Source organism: Oncorhynchus kisutch, linkage group LG17, assembly GCF_002021735.2.
Source record: "Oncorhynchus kisutch isolate 150728-3 linkage group LG17, Okis_V2, whole genome shotgun sequence".
Taxonomy (NCBI): Eukaryota; Metazoa; Chordata; class Actinopteri; order Salmoniformes; family Salmonidae; genus Oncorhynchus; species Oncorhynchus kisutch.
This window is the reverse complement of record NC_034190.2, coordinates 2,421,954-2,440,763: the sequence shown is the minus strand read 5'-3', so window position 1 is coordinate 2,440,763 and position 18,810 is coordinate 2,421,954.

Genomic DNA, 18,810 nt, shown 5'->3' with positions numbered 1-18,810 from the left:
TCTACCTCGACTAATATAATATATATTTATCTTCTCTACCTCGACTAATATACTAATTTAATATACACGGGGGCAAAAAAGTACTTAGTCAGCCACCAATTGTGCAAGTTCTCCCACTTAAAACGATGAGAGAGGCCTGTAATTTTCATCATAGGTACACTTCAACTATGACAGACAAAATGAGAAAAAAAATCCAATAATACTAATATTACTTCTGTTTCCAGGAAGTGGAGGAAAGCTAAGCTGCCAGGAGAGAGAGAACTGGCGTCCCAAATTGCTCCCTATCTCCTATGTAGTGCACTAATGTTGACCTGGGCCCTTTAGCTCCTATAGGTTATACACCCTATGGGCTCTGGGCACTATGGGATATATTGCCATTTGTTAGGCAGCCTCAGATAGGTATTGGCCGGGAGATAGAGAGTCAGAGAATAATCACATTTGAGAGTAATTGAAGCGAGGGCTAAAAGTTATTTTTAATTGTAGGCCCAGGTTTCTCAGTGAAATGGGTTGAATACTAAAATTAGAACCATTAGTCTCTCTCTGTCTATTTATATTCCCTAGCTCTCTCTCCTTCCCAGCCTCCCATTTCTCTCTCTCTCTCTTATTTCCCCCATCTCTTATTATCCAACTGAGATGATTGTGATTAAATCACTCTAATACCTTCCCTCCCTTTTTCAATTTATCTCTCTCTCTCTCTCTCCTTCCCAGCCTCCCATTTATCTCTCTCTCTCTCCCTCTCCCTCTCCCCCTATCTATCTCTGTCTCTCAAACACTCTCCTCTCCCTCCATCAAACCTATCCCCAGTATGCTGCCTACACAGCCTCCCTAATGATAATAAGATACCTGTAATGTTCCCGGTTCGATAGGCCTGTCTGCTCCACAGACCTGTCGTGTGTACTGATGATAGACCAGGGTCTCCATGGTAATGCGGATAGCTTTTATTGACCATCTGATCCCAATGGGCCAGGGAGAGATGACCAGACAGTTTTTTTTGGGCCCGATTCCCCAATTTAATGGGAACCGTCTTACTTCCAGGTCCCTCTTTAAAAGTCCACCGAACCAGTTCTACCAAGTACGATAAAAAAAATAAAAAAATACTCAGTCAAACTGATCATGTAGGAATCAGTGTCCAATCTGCCACCGGGGGGTCGTTTCTTTCCTTCCTTTGTTTCCTCCTAACTGGCCCTGTGAAATCCATCAGAATAACTGGTGCTGAGTGCCCTGTGTTGCTGCAGGTGGCTTTTAATGGCTGATAGAACACCGACGGTTTAAAAATAAATTAAATAACAAAGGAGGCTGAGACAAAATGGCCGCCACTGTTATTAACACAGACGCTGACTAATTCCTCCCTCAATAAGCACTGTAACTGCTGCACTAGTCGTGTGAGGACTGGTGTTTTCTACCTGACTCGTTCAGTGAGTAATGTGTCAATTGATTACAAATTCACTTCACTTTTTACAAGCCAATCTCTTGAGTTGCTGCAACTGTGGAAAACAATGTTTGCAAATCAGCAGGTTTCCAAACCTTGGTAAAACAAAAAATGGTGTATCTCATATTGCTTTTGAAACTCGGAAACCATTCATAGAACTGTGGTTCGAGTAACAAAACACAGTGTTAAAAGCCAAACAAAAGAGCCCGGAATACGTTGAATAAATAACACACGGAATGAGACCCGTAATCCACAATGGCACGAAAGACAAAACACACAGCACAGGTACTCACATGCACCAACGGACATTATAACAATAATGGACAGACCAATGGAAACCAAAGGGCACATATATACAAATACTAATCCGTGGGGTTAGGGGGCAGGTGTGCGTAATGAAAGCTCCAGAGGCTTCTGTCTGTCTGTCTGTCTGTCTGTCTGTCTGTCTGTATCTCTCTCTCTCTCTCTCTCTCCCTCTCTCTCTGTCTGTCTCTCTGTCTCTCTCTGTCTGTCTCTCTGTCTCTCTCTGTCTGTCTCTCTGTCTCTCTCTGTCTGTCTCTCTCTGTCTCTCTCTGTCTCTCTGTCTGTCTCTGTCTCTCTCTGTCTCTCTCTGTCTGTCTCTGTCTCTCTCTGTCTCTCTGTCTCTCTCTGTCTCTCTCTGTCTGTCTCTCTCTCACTTTTTTTCTTCTTTTGCTTTAAGTGAACCTACGCTGATTTGCCCAACACATGATTCATATTAACCGGCGCCTCAGAAATCTAACACTTTGATAAATTGACAAATCAGATGTTATCTTCTCCCATTTAATCACACTGAGAGATTAGAAGTCATACGAGACCAGAGGGGCCGTGAATTATATCTGTCTGGTAGGATTCATATCCCATCTCAGAGACAAGGTGACGTCTCCGTTTCTCTCTTTGATGGGAACACAGATGTAGAGGGTTGGAATAAGAGGATAATTGAAGTCTTTTAATGAATGGTTGGTTGTAAAGGGTTCTGCTGAATTGAATGTCTGATTGTAGTTTGATTGTAGTGTAGCTGTGTAGGCCAAGTGATTTCTAGGGAGTTTTTCCTAGCCACCGTGCTTCTACACCTGCATTGCTTTCTGTTTGGGGTTTTAGGCTGGGTTTCTATATAAGCACTTTGAGGTATCAGCTGATGTAAGAAGGACTATGTAAATATATCTGATTGATTGATTGATTGATTGGATGATTTGGTACTCTCAGAGGGAGCTCTGTCAGGTGTTCTGAGAGGTAGCTCTGTCAGGTGTTCTGATAGGTAGCTCTGTCAGGTGTTCTGATAGGTAGCTCTGTCAGGTGTTCTGATAGGTAGATCTGTCAGGTGTTCTGATAGGTAGCTCTGTCAGGTGTTCTGAGAGGTGCTCTGAGAGGTGCTCTGAGAGTTTTGTTCCGAGAGGTGTGTTCTGAGAGGTGTGTTCTGAGAGGTGTGTTCTGAGAGAGGTGTTCTGAGAGGTGTGTTCTGAGAGGTGTGTTCTGAGAGATGTTCTGAGAGGTGTGTTCTGAGAGGTGTGTTCTGAGAGGTGTGTTCTGAGAGTTGTGTTCTGAGAAGTGTGTTCTGAGAGGTGTGTTCTGAGAGGTGTTCTGAGAGATGCTCAAATTTTGGAAATATACAGTGATGTAACAATGTGTTCCTAGACTGATCACCCCAATCCACAAAAGTGGAGTCAAATTTGAACCTAATAACTACCGTGGGTCAACAGTCAACTGCTACCGTGCGTCAACAGCAACCTTAGGAAAATCCTCTGCATTGTCATTAACAGCAGACTCGTACATTTCTTCAGTGAAAACAATGTACTGAGCAAATGTCAAATTGGCTTTTTAACAAATTGCTGTACAACAGACCACGTATTCACCCTGCACACCCTAATTAACAACCAAACAAACCAAAGCAAAGGAAAAGTCTTCTCATGCTTTGTTGATTTCAAAAAAGCCTTCGACGTAATTTGGCATGAGGGTCTGCTATACAAACTGATGGAAAGTGGTGTTGGGGGTAAAACATACGACATTATAAAATCCATGTACACAAACAACAAGTGTGCGGTTAAAATTGGCAAAAAACAGACACATTTCTTCACACAGGATTGTGGGGTGAGACAGGGATGCAGCTTAAGCCCCACCCTCTTCAACATATATATCAACGAATTGGCGCGGGCACTAGAAAAGTCTGCAGCACCCGGCCTCACCCTACTAGAATCCGAAGTCAAATGTCTACTGTTTGCTGATGATCTGATGCTTCTGTCACCAACCAAGGAGGGCCTACAGCAGCACCTAGATCTTCTGCACAGATTCTGTCAGACCTGGGCCCTGACAGTAAATCTCAGTAAGACCAAAATATTGCCTCTTTGGGTTGGAGGGTTTTTATTTTGTCCTGTAGTTCATTCACGGTAATTGGAGAATCCAGTGGGTTCTGGTCGTCTTTAATAGTTGATTCTAAGATTTGTATTTGATCATGTATATGTTTTTGCTCTTTATTCTTTGTTATAGAGCCAAAAAGATTGGAGAAGTGGTTTACCCATACATCTCCATTTTGGATAGATAATTCTTCGTGTTGTTGTTTGTTTAGTGTTTTCCAGAAGTGGTTAGAGTCTATGGGTTCTTCAATTAAATTGAGCTGATTTCTGATGTGCTGTTCCTTCTTTTTCCGTTGTCTATTTCTGTAATGTTTTAGTGATTCACCATAGTGAAGGCGTAGACTCAGGTTTTCCGGGCCTCTATGTTTTTGGTTGGACAGGTTTCTCAAATTCTTTCTTAGATTTTTGCATTCTTCATCAAACCATTTGTCATTGTTGTTCATTTTCTTCGGTTTTCTGTTTGAGATTTTTTGATTTGATAGGGAAGCTGAGAAGGCAAATATACTGTTATGATTTTCTACTGCCAAGTTTACACCTTCACTATTACAGTGAAAGGTTTTACCCAGGAAACTGTCTAAAATAGATTGAATTTGTTGTTGCCTAATAGTTTTTTGGTAGGTTTCCAAACTGCATTCCTACCATCTATAGCATTTCTTAATGTTACTCAGTTCCATTGGCTTTGATGCCTCATGATTGAGTATTGCTCGGTTCAGGAGGACTGTGATTTTGCTGTGGTCTGATAGGGGTGTCAGTGGGCTGACTGTGAACGCTCTGACAGACTCTGGGTTGAGGTCAGTGACAATGTAGTTTACAGTACTACTGCCAAGAGATGAGCTATAGGTATACCTACCATAGGAGTCCCCCGAAGTCTACCAATGACTATGTACATACCCAGCGTGCGACAGAGCTGCAGGAGTTGTGACCCATTTTTGTTGGTTATGTTGTCATAGTTGTGCCTAGGGGGGCATGTGGGGGAGGGAATGCTGTCAACTGCAGGCAGGTGTTTATCCCCCTGTGTGCTGAGGGTGTCAGGTTCTTGTCCGGTTCTGGCATTTAGGTCGCCACAGACTAGTACATGTTCCTGGGCCTGGAAATGATTGATATCCCCCTCCAGGATGGAGAAGCTGTCTTCATTCAAGTATCGGGATTCTAGTGGGATTCTAGTGGGGGGATATAGGTAGCACACAGGAGGACATTTTTCTCTGTTAAGATCATTTCCTTTTCAATTTCTAGACAGATGTAAAATGTTCCTGTTTGGGTAAGGTCTGCTCTTTACCAAATTAGCATACCCCCTGAGTCCCTTCCCTGTTTCACACCTGGTAGTTTGGTGGATGGGATTACCAGCTCTCTGTAACCTAGAGGGCAACCAGTGGGTCCGTCTCCTCTGTACCAGGTTTCTTGCAGGATGAAAATGTATTACCGATTTCTTTGGTGAATTCCGGGTTCCTGCTCTTTAGGCCAAAGGCAGATGACCTCAGGCCTGGGATATTCTAGGATGATATAGTAAAGGCTTTGTGTTCCATAAAGTGTCCAATGTTGTTGGTCGTGGTTTGGCCTCAGGCCAGTAAGTGTGAGCAGAGCCTGCTGAGCATCTGGTACATGCCATTGGCTTGGGCGGGTATAAGAGTGAGGGTTGGGCCTGTTTACCCGCTCACTACCTGGGCGTATGTGTGACTTCCATGTTGAGGCCCTCTTTGCGGGGCTGGGGTTCATGTGGTGGGCAGGAGGGGCATAGGTCTGATCTGAGGGGGCCTAAATGGGGTGTGGGCATGGTTGACGTGGGGGGGTGTTCATTGGTTGGGGTGTGGATGTGGCTGGGGGTGGGTGTAAATAAATAGGCGAAGTATTTACAATATGGCAATTAAACCTTGGAAAGTGTATTGTTTAGAAGATGAATGTGTAGAGATACTGGGGTGCAAAGGAGCAAGATAAATAAATAAATACAGTATGGGGATGAGGTAGATAGATTGGCTGTTTACAGATGGGCTATGTACAGGTGCAGTCATCTGTGAGCTTTTCTGACAGCTGGTGCTTAAAGCTAGTGAGGGAGATATGAGTCTCCAGCTTCAGTGATTTTTGCAGATCGTTCCAGTCATTGGCAGCAGAGAACTGGAAGGAAAGGCGACCAAAGGAGGAATTGGCTTTGGGGGTGACCAGTGAGATATACCTGCTGGAGAGCGTGCTACGAGTGGGTGCAGCTATGGCGACCAGTGAGCTGAGATAAGGCGGGGCTTTACCTAGGAGAGACTTGTAGATAACCTGTAGCCAGTGGGTTTGGTGACGAGCATACAATGGTGGGGTAGTATATGGCACTGTGATAGACTGCATCCAATTTGTTGAGTAGAATGTTGGAGGCAATTTTATAGATGACATCGCCGAAGTCGAGGATCGGTTGGATGGTCATTTTTACGAGGGTATGTTTGGCAGCATGAGTGAAGGATGCATGTTGCAATATAGGAAGCCGATTCTACATGTAATTTTGGATAGGAAATGCTTAATGTGACTCTGGAAGGAGAGTTTACAGTCTAACCAGACACCTAGGTATTTGTAGTTGTCCACGTATTCTAAGTCAGAACCGTCCAGAGTAGTGATGTTGGATGGGCAGGCAGATGCGGGCAGCGATTGGTTGAAGAGCATGCATTTAGTTTTACTTTTATTTAAGAGCAGTTGGAGGCCACAGAAGGAGAGTTGTATGGCATTGAAGCTCGTCTGGAGGTTAGTTAAAACCTCTTGGGACTACCCATCCCGGAGCCGGGAGAATTGTCATCAACTACACTAATTAGCATAGCGCAACGGCCAAATAATCTCGAAAATATTCATATTCATGAAATCACAAGTGAACTATAGCGAAACACAGCTTAGCCTTTTGTTAACCTCTTGAAACTACACCCAATCAGCATCGTTCACACCCTCTTAAGCTTTAGCCCCACCCTTCTCTTACAAGATTGATAGGTACCTGCGGGACGGTTGAGCTAACGTAGGCTAATATGATTAGCATGAGGTTGTAAGTAACAAGAACATTTCCCAGGACATAGACATATCTGATATTGGCAGAAAGCTTAAATTATTGTTAATCTAACTGCACTGTAGCTGTTACAGTGAGATAATACCATGCTATTGTTTGAGGAGAGTACACAGTTTTGAACATGAAAGTTATTAATAAACCAATTAGGCACATTTGTGCAGTCTTGATACAACATTTTGAATAGACATGCAATGGATCATTGGATCAGTCTAACATTTTACACATACACTGCTGCCGTCTAGTGGCCAAAATCTATATTGCACCTGGGCTGGAATAATACTTTATCTCTTGCATTCCAAAGATGATGGAAAAATAAGAAATGCATGTTTGTTTCTTTGTATTATCTTTTACCAGATCTATTGTGTTATATTCTCCTACATTACTTTCACATTTCCACAAACTGTGTTTCCTTTCAAACGGTATCAATCATATGCATATCCTTGCTTCAGGTCCTGAGCTACAGGCAGTTAGATTTGTCATTTCAGGCAACAAAAAAAACTAAAAAAAGGCTGATCATTAAGAAAATAGTTGTAATATTTTATTCAGTACAGATATTTGACTTACCCCATACTCGTGGTAAGTTTTGTCCAAAATACCACTTTTTTAGGAGAATACATTTTTTCAAAACGTATGTTTACGTTCATTCTGATTATGTCCAGGGAATCACAACATCCTTAAATATATCCTTAAATATATGTCAATATCTTTTTTAGAATGAAGTGTATATTTCCATTGACGGCTGAATGTAAAAATGGCTCAGTTTACCCCACTCTTCCCTAATGTATTAACTAAAAACACACAAGCCAATTAAAACGAGTTTCATTATTTAAATGAGGCTGTTGTTAAAACGTATCAATACGTTGTCATGGTAACTATACCGGAAACACACTGTAGGATGGTGAGATATTATTATTTAAACTTTTAACGTTTTAACATAATAGATTATCACAATTGCCATGCTGTAAAGGGGCAATGTGCAGTTCATACAACATCGAAGTAGGGACCCTGCCACTGCTTTGGTTAACAGGGATGGAGAAATGTCATGTAACCACAGAGTATTTCTTCACTATTACGTAGCTACAGTATCTGGCAGATGGTGTTTGAGAGAGGGAGTGTATTGTGTGATTAATGGATAGTTCTCAGCTCAGGGTGTTTTTCAAAGTGAGAAGGGAAAGGAATCTTTCTGATATTGTGAACGTTACAGTGTTCGAACATGTTGTGCTAGGGCTTCCCTCTCTCCTCCATGTTGTGCTAGGGCTTCCCTCTCTCCTCCATGTTGTGCTAGGGCTTCCCTCTCTCCTCCATGTTGTGCTAGGGCTTCCCTCTCTCCTCCATGTTGTGCTAGGGCTTCCCTATCTTCCCTACATGTTGTGCTAGGGCTTCCCTCTCTCCTCCATGTTGTGCTAGGGCTTCCCTCTCTCCTCTATGTTGTGCTAGGGCTTCCCTCTCTCCATGTTGTGCTAGGGCTTCCCTCTCTTCCCCCATGTTGTGCTAGGGCTTCCCTTTCTTCTCCATGTTGTGCTCTCCTTTCTTCCACCATGTTGTGCTAGGGCTTCCCTTTCTTCTCCATGTTGTGCTCTCCTTTCTTCCCCCATGTTGTGCTAGGGCTTCCCTCTCTTCCCCCATGTTGTGCTAGGGCTTCCCTCTCTTCCCCCATGTTGTGCTAGGGCTTCCCTCTCTTCCCCCATGTTGTGCTAGGGCTTTCCTTTCTCCTCCATGTTGTGCTAGGGCTTCCCTCTCTTCTCCATGTTGTGCTAGGGCTCTCCTTTCTTCTCCCATTTTGTGCTAGGGCTTCCCTTTCTTCTCCATGTTGTGCTAGGGCTCTTCTTTCTTTTCCATGCTGTGCTAGGGCTTCCCTTTCTTCTCCATGTTGTGCTAGGGCTTCCCTTTCTTCTCCATGTTGTGCTAGGGCTCTCCTTTCTTCTCCATGTTGTGCTAGGGCTTCCCTCTCTTCTCCATGTTGTGCTAGGGCTTCCCTCTCTCCTCCATGTTGTGCTAGGGCTTCCCTCTCTTCTCCATGTTGTGCTAGGGCTTCCCTTTCTCCTCCATGTTGTGCTAGGGCTCTCCTTTCTTCTCCCATGTTGTGCTCTCCTTTCTTCCCCCATGTTGTGCTAGGGCTTCCAATTCTCCTCCATGTTGTGCTAGGGCTTCCCTTTCTTCTCCATGTTGTGCTAGGGCTTCCCTCTCTTCTCCCATGTTGTGCTCTCCTTTCTTCCCCCATGTTGTGCTAGGGCTTCCCTCTCTCCTCCACATTGTGCTAGGGCTTCCCTCTCTTCTCCATGTTGTGCTAGGGCTTCCCTTTCTCCTCCATGTTGTGCTAGGGCTTCCCTTTCTTCTCCATGTTGTGCTAGGGCTTCCCTCTCTTCTCCCATGTTGGGCTCTCCTTTCTTCCCCCATGTTGTGCTAGGGCTTCCATATCTTCTCCATGTTGTGCTAGGGCTTCCCTCTCTTCTCCCATGTTTTGCTCTCCTTTCTTCCCCCATGTTGTGCTAGGGCTTCCCTTTCTTCTCCATGTTGTGCTAGGGCTTCCCTTTCTTCCCTACATGTTGTGCTAGGGCTTCCCTTTCTTCCCTACATGTTGTGCTAGGGCTTCGCTTTCTTCCCTACATGTTGTGCTCTCCTTTCTTCCCCCATGTTGTGCTAGGGCTTCCCTCTCTTCCCCCATGTTGTGCTAGGGCTTCCCTCTCTTCCCCCATGTTGTGCTAGGGCTTCCCTTTCTCCTCCATGTTGTGCTAGGGCTTCCCTCTCTTCTCCATGTTGTGCTAGGGCTCTCTTTTCTTCTCCCATTTTGTGCTAGGGCTTCCCTTTCTTCTCCATGTTGTGCTAGGGCTCTTCTTTCTTCTCCATGTTGTGCTAGGGCTTCCCTTTCTTCTCCATGTTGTGCTAGGGCTTCCCTTTCTTCTCCATGTTGTGCTAGGGCTCTCCTTTCTTCTCCATGTTGTGCTAGGGCTTCCCTCTCTTCTCCATGTTGTGCTAGGTCTTCCCTCTCTCCTCCATGTTGTGCTAGGGCTTCCCTCTCTTCTCCATGTTGTGCTAGGGCTTCCCTCTCTCCTCCATGTTGTGCTAGGGCTTCCCTCTCTCCTCCATGTTGTGCTAGGGCTTCCCTCTCTCCTCCATTTTGTGCTAAGGCTTCCCACTCTCTTCCATTTTGTGCTAGGGCTTCCCTCTCTTCCCCCATGTTGTGCTAGGGCTTCCCTCTCTTCTCCATTTTGTGCTAGGGCTTCCCTCTCTTCTCCATTTTGTGCTAGGGCTTCCCTCTCTTCTCCATTTTGTGCTAGGGCTTCCCTCTCTTCTCCATTTTGTGCTTCCCTCTCTCCTCCATGTTGTGCTAGGGCTTCCCTCTCTTCTCCATTTTGTGCTTCCCTCTCTCCTCCATGTTGTGCTAGGGCTTCCCTCTCTTCACCATGTTGTGCTAGGGCTCTCCTTTCTTCTCCATGTTGTGCTAGGGCTTCCCTTTCTTCTCCATGTTGTGCTAGGGCTTCCCTTTCTTCCCTACATGTTGTGCTAGGGCTTCCCTTTCTTCCCTACATGTTGTGCTAGGGCTTCGCCTTCTTCCCTACATGTTGTGCTCGGGCTAACCTCCACTAACCTGTACCCCCCACACATTGGCTCTGTACCTGTGCTCCCTGTACAGAACCTCCACTAACCTGTACCCCCCACACATTGGCTCTGTACCTGTGCTCCCTGTACATAACCTCCACTAACCTGTACCCCCCACACATTGGCTCTGTACCTGTGCTCCCTGTACATAACCTCCACTAACCTGTACCCCCCACACATTGACTCTGTACCTGTGCTCCCTGTACATAACCTCCACTAACCTGTACCCCCCACACATTGGCTCTGTACCTGTGCTCCCTGTACATAACCTCCACTAACCTGTACCCCCCACACATTGACTCTGTACCTGTGCTCCCTGTACATACCTCCACTAACCTGTACCCCCCACACATTGACTCTGTACCTGTGCTCCCTGTACATACCTCCACTAACCTGTACCCCCCACACATTGGCTCTGTACCTGTGCTCCCTGTACATAACCTGCACTAACCTGTACCCCCCACACATTGGCTCTGTACCTGTGCTCCCTGTACATAACCTCCACTAACCTGTACCCCCCACACATTGGCTCTGTACCTGTGCTCCCTGTACATAACCTCCACTAACCTGTACCCTCCACACATTGGCTCTGTACCTGTGCTCCCTGTACATACCTCCACTAACCTGTACCCCCCACACATTGGCTCTGTACCTGTGCTCCCTGTACATAACCTCCACTAACCTGTACCCCCCACACATTGGCTCTGTACCTGTGCTCCCTGTACATAACCTCCACTAACCTGTACCCCCCAAACATTGACTCTGTACCTGTGCTCCCTGTACATAACCTCCACTATGTATGTTAGCAGTTTACTTGATGTATTCGGTGCATCTGACAAATACAATTTGATTTGATTTGACTGGAGCAGACTTGGCTCTCAAGAGAAGACAGGCTATGTGCACACTGCCCACAAAATGAGGTGGAAACTGAGCTGCACTTCCTAACCTCCTGCCCAATGTATGACCATATTAGAGAGACATGTTTCCCTCAGATTACACAGATCCACAAAGAATTCAAAAACAAATCCAATGTTGATAAACTCCCATATTACTATTTTTATTGTTTATTTCACTTTTGTTTATGATCTAGTTCACTTGCTTTGGCGATGTTAACATGTGTTTCCCATGCTAATAAAGGCCCTTGAATTGAATTGTGGTTTGTGTTCCAAATTACCCACTATTCCCTATATAGTCTTCTACTTTTGGCCAGTGTCCATAGGGTAGTGCACTATATAGGGATTATGGTGTCATTTGGGACTTCCTAGCAGGAAGCCTTCATCCGTCCATAGGAAATCAATGTTGTTTTCATTCAACCAGAGTGTGCCAAGTTCCTTCCTTAACACACTATGTAGTGTGTTAACCTCCCATTAACAGAACAATGATTAACATGGTGTTCTGGTTCTGGTTCTCGCTGTAAAGCTTTTAAGGAATGCCAATCGGTGTTAACGGATAACGTTTAACAGCTCCAAGCAATGATGAATGACACGGATCTGTGACAGAGATGGGAGAGAGGGAGGAAGGGAAAGAGAGAGAGAGAGAGAGAGAGACAGAGAGCCATCTCCCGCTCTCTCATTACTATCTCTCCTCTATTTAATTATCATCTCTCCATCTATCCTCTCCTTCATTACTATCTCTTCATCTCTCCTCTCTCTCATTACTATCTCTCCTCTATTTAATTATCATCTCTCCATCTATCCTCTCCTTCATTACTATCTCTCCATCTCTCCTCTATTTAATTATCATCTCTCCATCTATCCTCTCCTTCATTACTATCTCTCCATCTCTCCTCTCTCTCATTACTATCTCTCCATCTCTCCTCTCCTTCATTACTCATCTTCTCTGTTTCATTACCATATTTCTTCTTCTCTCCATCTCCCCTCTGTTTCAGTTACACTCAGGGAACCAGGGATGATGATAATCTTGGCAATTTCCCTCCACCTCATTGATGAATTAAGGGGTTAATTGCCGCCGGTTGACAGGCTGTTTGGAGCTGGGCAACTATTTTGGAGAGAAAATCAATAATGGGAGTCCTGTTTCCTCCTGGCGGAGCGGATGAGGGATGGGCCAAGATCCTGACGTTCCCTAACAGACGAGTGATTTAAAGGAGAAATGCTGGAAGACTAGTTGTAGGGTACTTGGGTAGTCAAACTATTCCCAAGTCAAATATGTTAACCCGAAGTCAGACAGTTGTAGTAGGAAGTTTACGTACACTTAGGTTGGAGTCACTAAAACAAGTTTTTTCAACCACTCCACAAATGTCTAGTTAACAAACTATAGTTTTGGCAAGTCGGTTCGGACATCTACTATGTGCAGGACACTATACATGTGCAGTGGATCAGAAGTGTACGTACACTAAGTTGACTGTGCCTTTAAACACCTTGGAATATTCCAGAAAATTATGTCATGGCTTTAGAAGCTTCTGACAGGCTAACTGACATCATTTGAGTCAATTGGAGGTGTACCTGTGGATGTATTTTAAGTCCTACCTTCAAACTCAGTGCCTCTTTGCTTGACATCATGGGAAAATCAATAGAAAACAGCCAAGACCTCACAAAACAAATTGTAGACCTCCACAAGACTGGTTCATCCTTGAAAGTAATTTCCAACTGCATGAAGGTACCACGTTCATCTGTACAAACAATAGTACACAAGTATAAACACCATGGGACCACGAAGCCGTCATACCGCTCAGGAAGGAGACGTGTTCTGTCTCCTAGAGATGAATGTACTTTGGTGCGAAAAGTGAAAACCAATCCCAGAACAACAGCAAAGGACCTTGTGAAAATGCTGGAGGAAACAGGTACAAAACTATCTATAGCCACAGTAAAACGAGTTCTATATCGACATAACCTGAAAGGCCGCTCAGCAAGGAAGAAGCCACTGCTCCAAAACCACCATAAAAAAGCCAGACTACAGTTTGCAACTGCACATGGGGACAAAGATCGTACTTTTTGGAGAAATGTCCTCTGGTCTGATGAAACAAAAATAGAACTGTTTGGCCATAATAAACATTGTTATGTTTGGAGGAAAAAGTGGGAGGCTTGCAAGCCGAAGAACACCATCCCAACCATGAAGCACGGGGGTGGCAGCATCATGTTGTGGTAGTGCTTTGCTGCAGGAGGGACTGGTGCACTTCATTAAATAGATGGCATCATGAGGTTGGAAAATTACGTTGATCTAATGAAGCAACATCTCAAGACATCAGTCAGGAAGTTCAAGCTTGGTCGCAAATGGGTCTTCCAAATGGACAATGACCCCAAGCATACATCCAAAATTGTGGCAAAATGGCTTAAGCACAACAAAGTCAAGGTATTGGAGCGGCCATCACAAAGCCCTGACCTCAATCCCATAGAACATTTGTTGGCAGAACTGAAAAAGCTTGTGTGAGCAAGGAGGTCTACAAACCTGACTCAGTTACACCAGCTCTGTCAGGAGGAATGGGACAAAATTCACCCAACTTATTGTGGGAAGCTTGTGGAAGGCTACCCGCAACGTTTGACCCAAGTTAAACAATTTAAAGGCAATGCTACCAAATACTAATTGAGTGTATGTAAACTTCTGACCAACTGGGAATGTGATGAAAAAAATTAAAGCTGAAATAAATCATTCTCTCTACTATTATTCTGACATTTCGCATTCTTAAAATAAAGTATTGATCCTAACTGACCTAAAACAGGGAATTTTTACTAGGATTAAATGTCAGGAATTGAGAAAAACTGAGTTTAAATGTATTTGGCTAAAGTGTATGTAAACCTCTGACTTCACCTGTATATGGAGACAGAGGGAGTGTTATAAAGAAAGACAGAGTCAAAGACTCTCCTTCAACTGTATACGCAGATAGTTGGTTCGGCACCAATTTAAATTTGTAAAATCCTGCCAGTTTATTTGGACATCAAACATATCTATTGGAAAACTGTTTACATTGTGAACTGACTGGATTTTTTGATGGAATTGACCCTGTTTATTTCTATTAAATATTTCAAATAGAATTTGGCCCCACAGGGAGTTTCACAGCCAAGAATGCAAGGAAATGTTTAAAATGATTTAATGAGGTCAGGCTATTGGAACAAGGACTGGTCATTGGGCGTGTATGGAGTTAGCCAATGGGAAGGAGGACAAGTAACACACACACTGCCAATGGGGGAAATTCTGGGCAATGGGAAGCGGTCCTTTATCTGTGTGTCTGAACAACAGCCAGTCTTAAACCTGTGTGTGTGTGTGTGTGTGTGTCTGAACACCAGCCAGTCTTAAACCTGTGTGTGTGTGTGTGTCTGAACAACAGCCAGTCTTAAACCTGTGTGTGTGTGTGTGTGTGTCTGAACAACAGCCAGTCTCAAACCTGTGTGTGTGTGTGTCTGAACAACAGCCAGTCTTAAACCTGTGTGTGTGTGTGTCTGAACACCAGCCAGTCTTAAACCTGTGTGTGTGTGTGTGTGTGTGTGTCTGAACAACAGCCAGTCTTAAACCTGTGTGTGTGTGTGTGTCTGAACAACAGCCAGTCTCAAACCTGTGTGTGTGTGTGTGTGTGTGTGTGTGTGTGTGTGTGTGTGTGTGTGTGTGTGTGTGTGTGTGTGTGTGTGTGTGTGTGTGTGTGTGTCTGAACACCAGCCAGTCTTAAACCTGTGTGTGTGTCTGAACAACAGCCAGTCTTAAACGTGTGTGTGTGTGTGTGTGTGTGTCTGAACAACAGCCAGTCTCAAACCTGTGTGTGTGTGTGTCTGAACAACAGCCAGTCTTAAACCTGTGTGTGTGTGTGTCTGAACACCAGCCAGTCTTAAACCTGTGTGTGTGTGTGTGTGTGTGTCTGAACAACAGCCAGTCTTAAACCTGTGTGTGTGTGTGTGTGTCTGAACAACAGCCAGTCTCAAACCTGTGTGTGTGTGTGTGTGTGTGTGTGTGTGTCTGAACACCAGCCAGTCTTAAACCTGTGTGTGTGTGTGTGTGTCTGAACAACAGCCAGTCTTAAACCTGTGTGTGTGTGTGTGTGTCTGAACAACAGCCATTCTCAAACCTGTGTGTGTGTGTGTCTGAACAACAGCCAGTCTTAAACCTGTGTGTGTGTGTGTCTGAACACCAGCCAGTCTTAAACCTGTGTGTGTGTGTGTGTGTGTGTGTCTGAACAACAGCCAGTCTTAAACCTGTGTGTGTGTGTGTGTCTGAACAACAGCCAGTCTCAAACCTGTGTGTGTGTGTCTGAACACCAGCCAGTCTTAAACCTGTGTGTGTGTGTGTGTCTGAACAACAGCCAGTCTCAAACCTGTGTGTGTGTGTGTGTGTGTGTGTGTCTGAACACCAGCCAGTCTTAAACCTGTGTGTGTGTGTGTGTGTGTGTCTGAACAACAGCCAGTCTTAAACCTGTGTGTGTGTGTGTGTCTGAACACCAGCCAGTCTTAAACCTGTGTGTGTGTGTGTGTGTCTGAACAACAGCCAGTCTCAAACCTGTGTGTGTGTGTGTGTGTCTGAACACCAGCCAGTCTTAAACCTGTGTGTGTGTGTGTGTGTGTGTGTCTGAACAACAGCCAGTCTCAAACCTGTGTGTGTGTGTGTGTGTGTGTCTGAACAACAGCCAGTCTTAAACCTGTGTGTGTGTGTGTGTATGTCTGAACACCAGCCAGTCTCAAACCTGTGTGTGTGTGTGTGTGTGTGTGTGTCTGAACAACAGCCAGTCTTAAACCTGTGTTAAGAAGGAAATGATCTCAACAGAGGAAAATGTCCTCATGAGTGCCACCTATATCTCGCAATAGAATGTAACGATGATGATGATGATGACGATGATGATGATGACGATGATGATGACGATGATGATGACGGTGAAGATGATGATGATGATGATGATGATGATGACGGTGAAGATGATGATGATGATGATGACGGTGAAGATGATGATGATGATGATGATTCTGTTCTTGTATTTTTTTATTTAACCTTTATTAGTCAGTTAAGAACAAATTATTATTTACAATGACTACCAGGGAACAGACACCTGAACTGTCTTGTTCAGGTGCAAAGCAACATATTTTTACCTTGTCAGCTCGGGGATTCGATCCAGGAACCTTTCAATACTGAACCCGCGCTCTAACTACTAGAGCTAGAGTATTCTAGGCCCGGGGACATGTACTAGTCTGTGGCGACCTAAATGCCAGAACTGGACAAGAACCTGACTCCCTCAGCACACAGGGGGACAAACACCTACCTGGAGGTGACAGCATTCCCTCCCCCATATGCCCCCCTAGACACAACTATGACACCATAACCAACAAAAACGGGTCACAACTCCTGCAGCTCTGTCACACGCTGGGTATGTACATAGTCAATGGTAGGCTTTGAGGGGACTCCTATGGTAGGCACACCTATAGCTCATCTCTTGGCAGTAGTACTGTAGACTACTTTATCACTGACCTCAACCCAGAGTCTCTCAGAGCGTTCACAGTCAGCCCACTGACACCCCTATCAGACCACCGCAAAATCACAGTCTACTTAAACAGAGCTATACTCAATCATGAGGCATCAAAGCCAAAGGAACTGAGTAACATTAAGAAATGCTGTCGAGGGAAATTTACCAAAGTTATATTTGGCAACAAATTCAATCCCTTTTAGAAAATGTCCTGGGTAAAACGTTCCACTGTCAAAGTGTAGACCTCTCAGCTTCCCTATTAAATAGTGTAGACCTCTCAGCTTCCCTATTAAATAGTGTAGACCTCTCAGCTTCCCTATTAAATAATGTAGACCTCTCAGCTTCCCTATTAAATAGTGTAGACCTCTCAGCTTCCCTATTAAATAGTGTAGACCTCTCAGCTTCCCTATTAAATAGTGTAGACCTCTCAGCTTCCCTATTAAATAGTGTAGACCTCTCAGCTTCCCTATTAAATAGTGTAGACCTCTCAGCTTCCCTATTAAATAGTGTAGACCTCTCAGCTTCCCTATTAAATAGTGTAGACCTCTCAGCTTCCCTATTAAATAGTGTAGACCTCTCAGCTTCCCTATTAAATAGTGTAGACCTCTCAGCTTCCCTATTAAATAGTGTAGACCTCTCAGCTTCCCTATTAAATAGTGTAGACCTCTCAGCTTCCCTATTAAATAGTGTAGACCTCTCAGCTTCCCTATTAAATAGTGTAGACCTCTCAGCTTCCCTATTAAATAGTGTAGACCTCTCAGCTTCCCCTATTAATAGTGTAGACCTCTCAGCTTCCCTATTAAATAGTGTAGACCTCTCAGCTTCCCTATTAAATAGTGTAGACCTCTCAGCTTCCCTATTAAATAGTGTAGACCTCTCAGCTTCCCTATTAAATAGTGTAGACCTCTCAGCTTCCCTATTAAATAGTGTAGACCTCTCAGCTTCCCTATTAAATAGTGTAGACCTCTCAGCTTCCCTATTAAATAGTGTAGACCTCTCAGCTTCCCTATTAAATAGTGTAGACCTCTCAGCTTCCCTATTAAATAGTGTAGACCTCTCAGCTTCCCTATTAAATAGTGTAGACCTCTCAGCTTCCCTATTAAATAGTGTAGACCTCTCAGCTTCCCTATTAAATAGTGTAGAACTCTCAGCTTCCCTATTAAATAGTGTAGACCTCTCAGCTTCCCTATTAAATAGTGTAGACCTCTCAGCTTCCCTATTAAATAGTGTAGACCTCTCAGCTTAAATCAAAACATTTCAGACAATCAACCTAATCAAATGAACAATAATGACAAATGGTTTGATGAAGAAAACACAGAGACCCGGAAAACCTGAGTCTACATCTTCACTATGGTGAAGTCACTAAAACAATACCGAAATACACTACGGAAAAAGAAGGAACAGCACGTCAGAAATCAACTCAATGTAATTGAAGAATTCATAGACTCTAACCACTTCTGGGAAAATTGGAAAACACTAAACAAACAACAACACAAATAATTATCTATCCAAAACGGTGGTGTGGATAAACCACTTCTCCAATCTGTTTGGCTCTATAACAAACAACATAAACATATACATGATCAAATTCAAATCTTAGAATCTACTATTAAAGACAACCAGATCCCACTGGATTCTCCAATTACCTTGAATGAACTACAGGACAAAATAAAAAACCCTCCAACCCAAGAAGGCCTGTGGTGTTGATGGTATCCTTAATGAAATGATCAAATGTACAGACCAAAAAAAACAATTGGCTATACTAAAACTCTTTAACATCATCCTAACAGCTTCCTTAGCTCTGTCATCTTCCCCAATATTTGGAACCAAGGACTGATCACCCCAATTCACAAACGTGGGGACAAATTTGACCCCAATAACTACCGGGGGATATGCGTCAACAGATACCTCAGGAAAATCCTCTGCATGGTCATTAACAGAAGACTCACACATTTTCTCAGCAAAAACAAACTACTGAGCAAATGTCAAATTG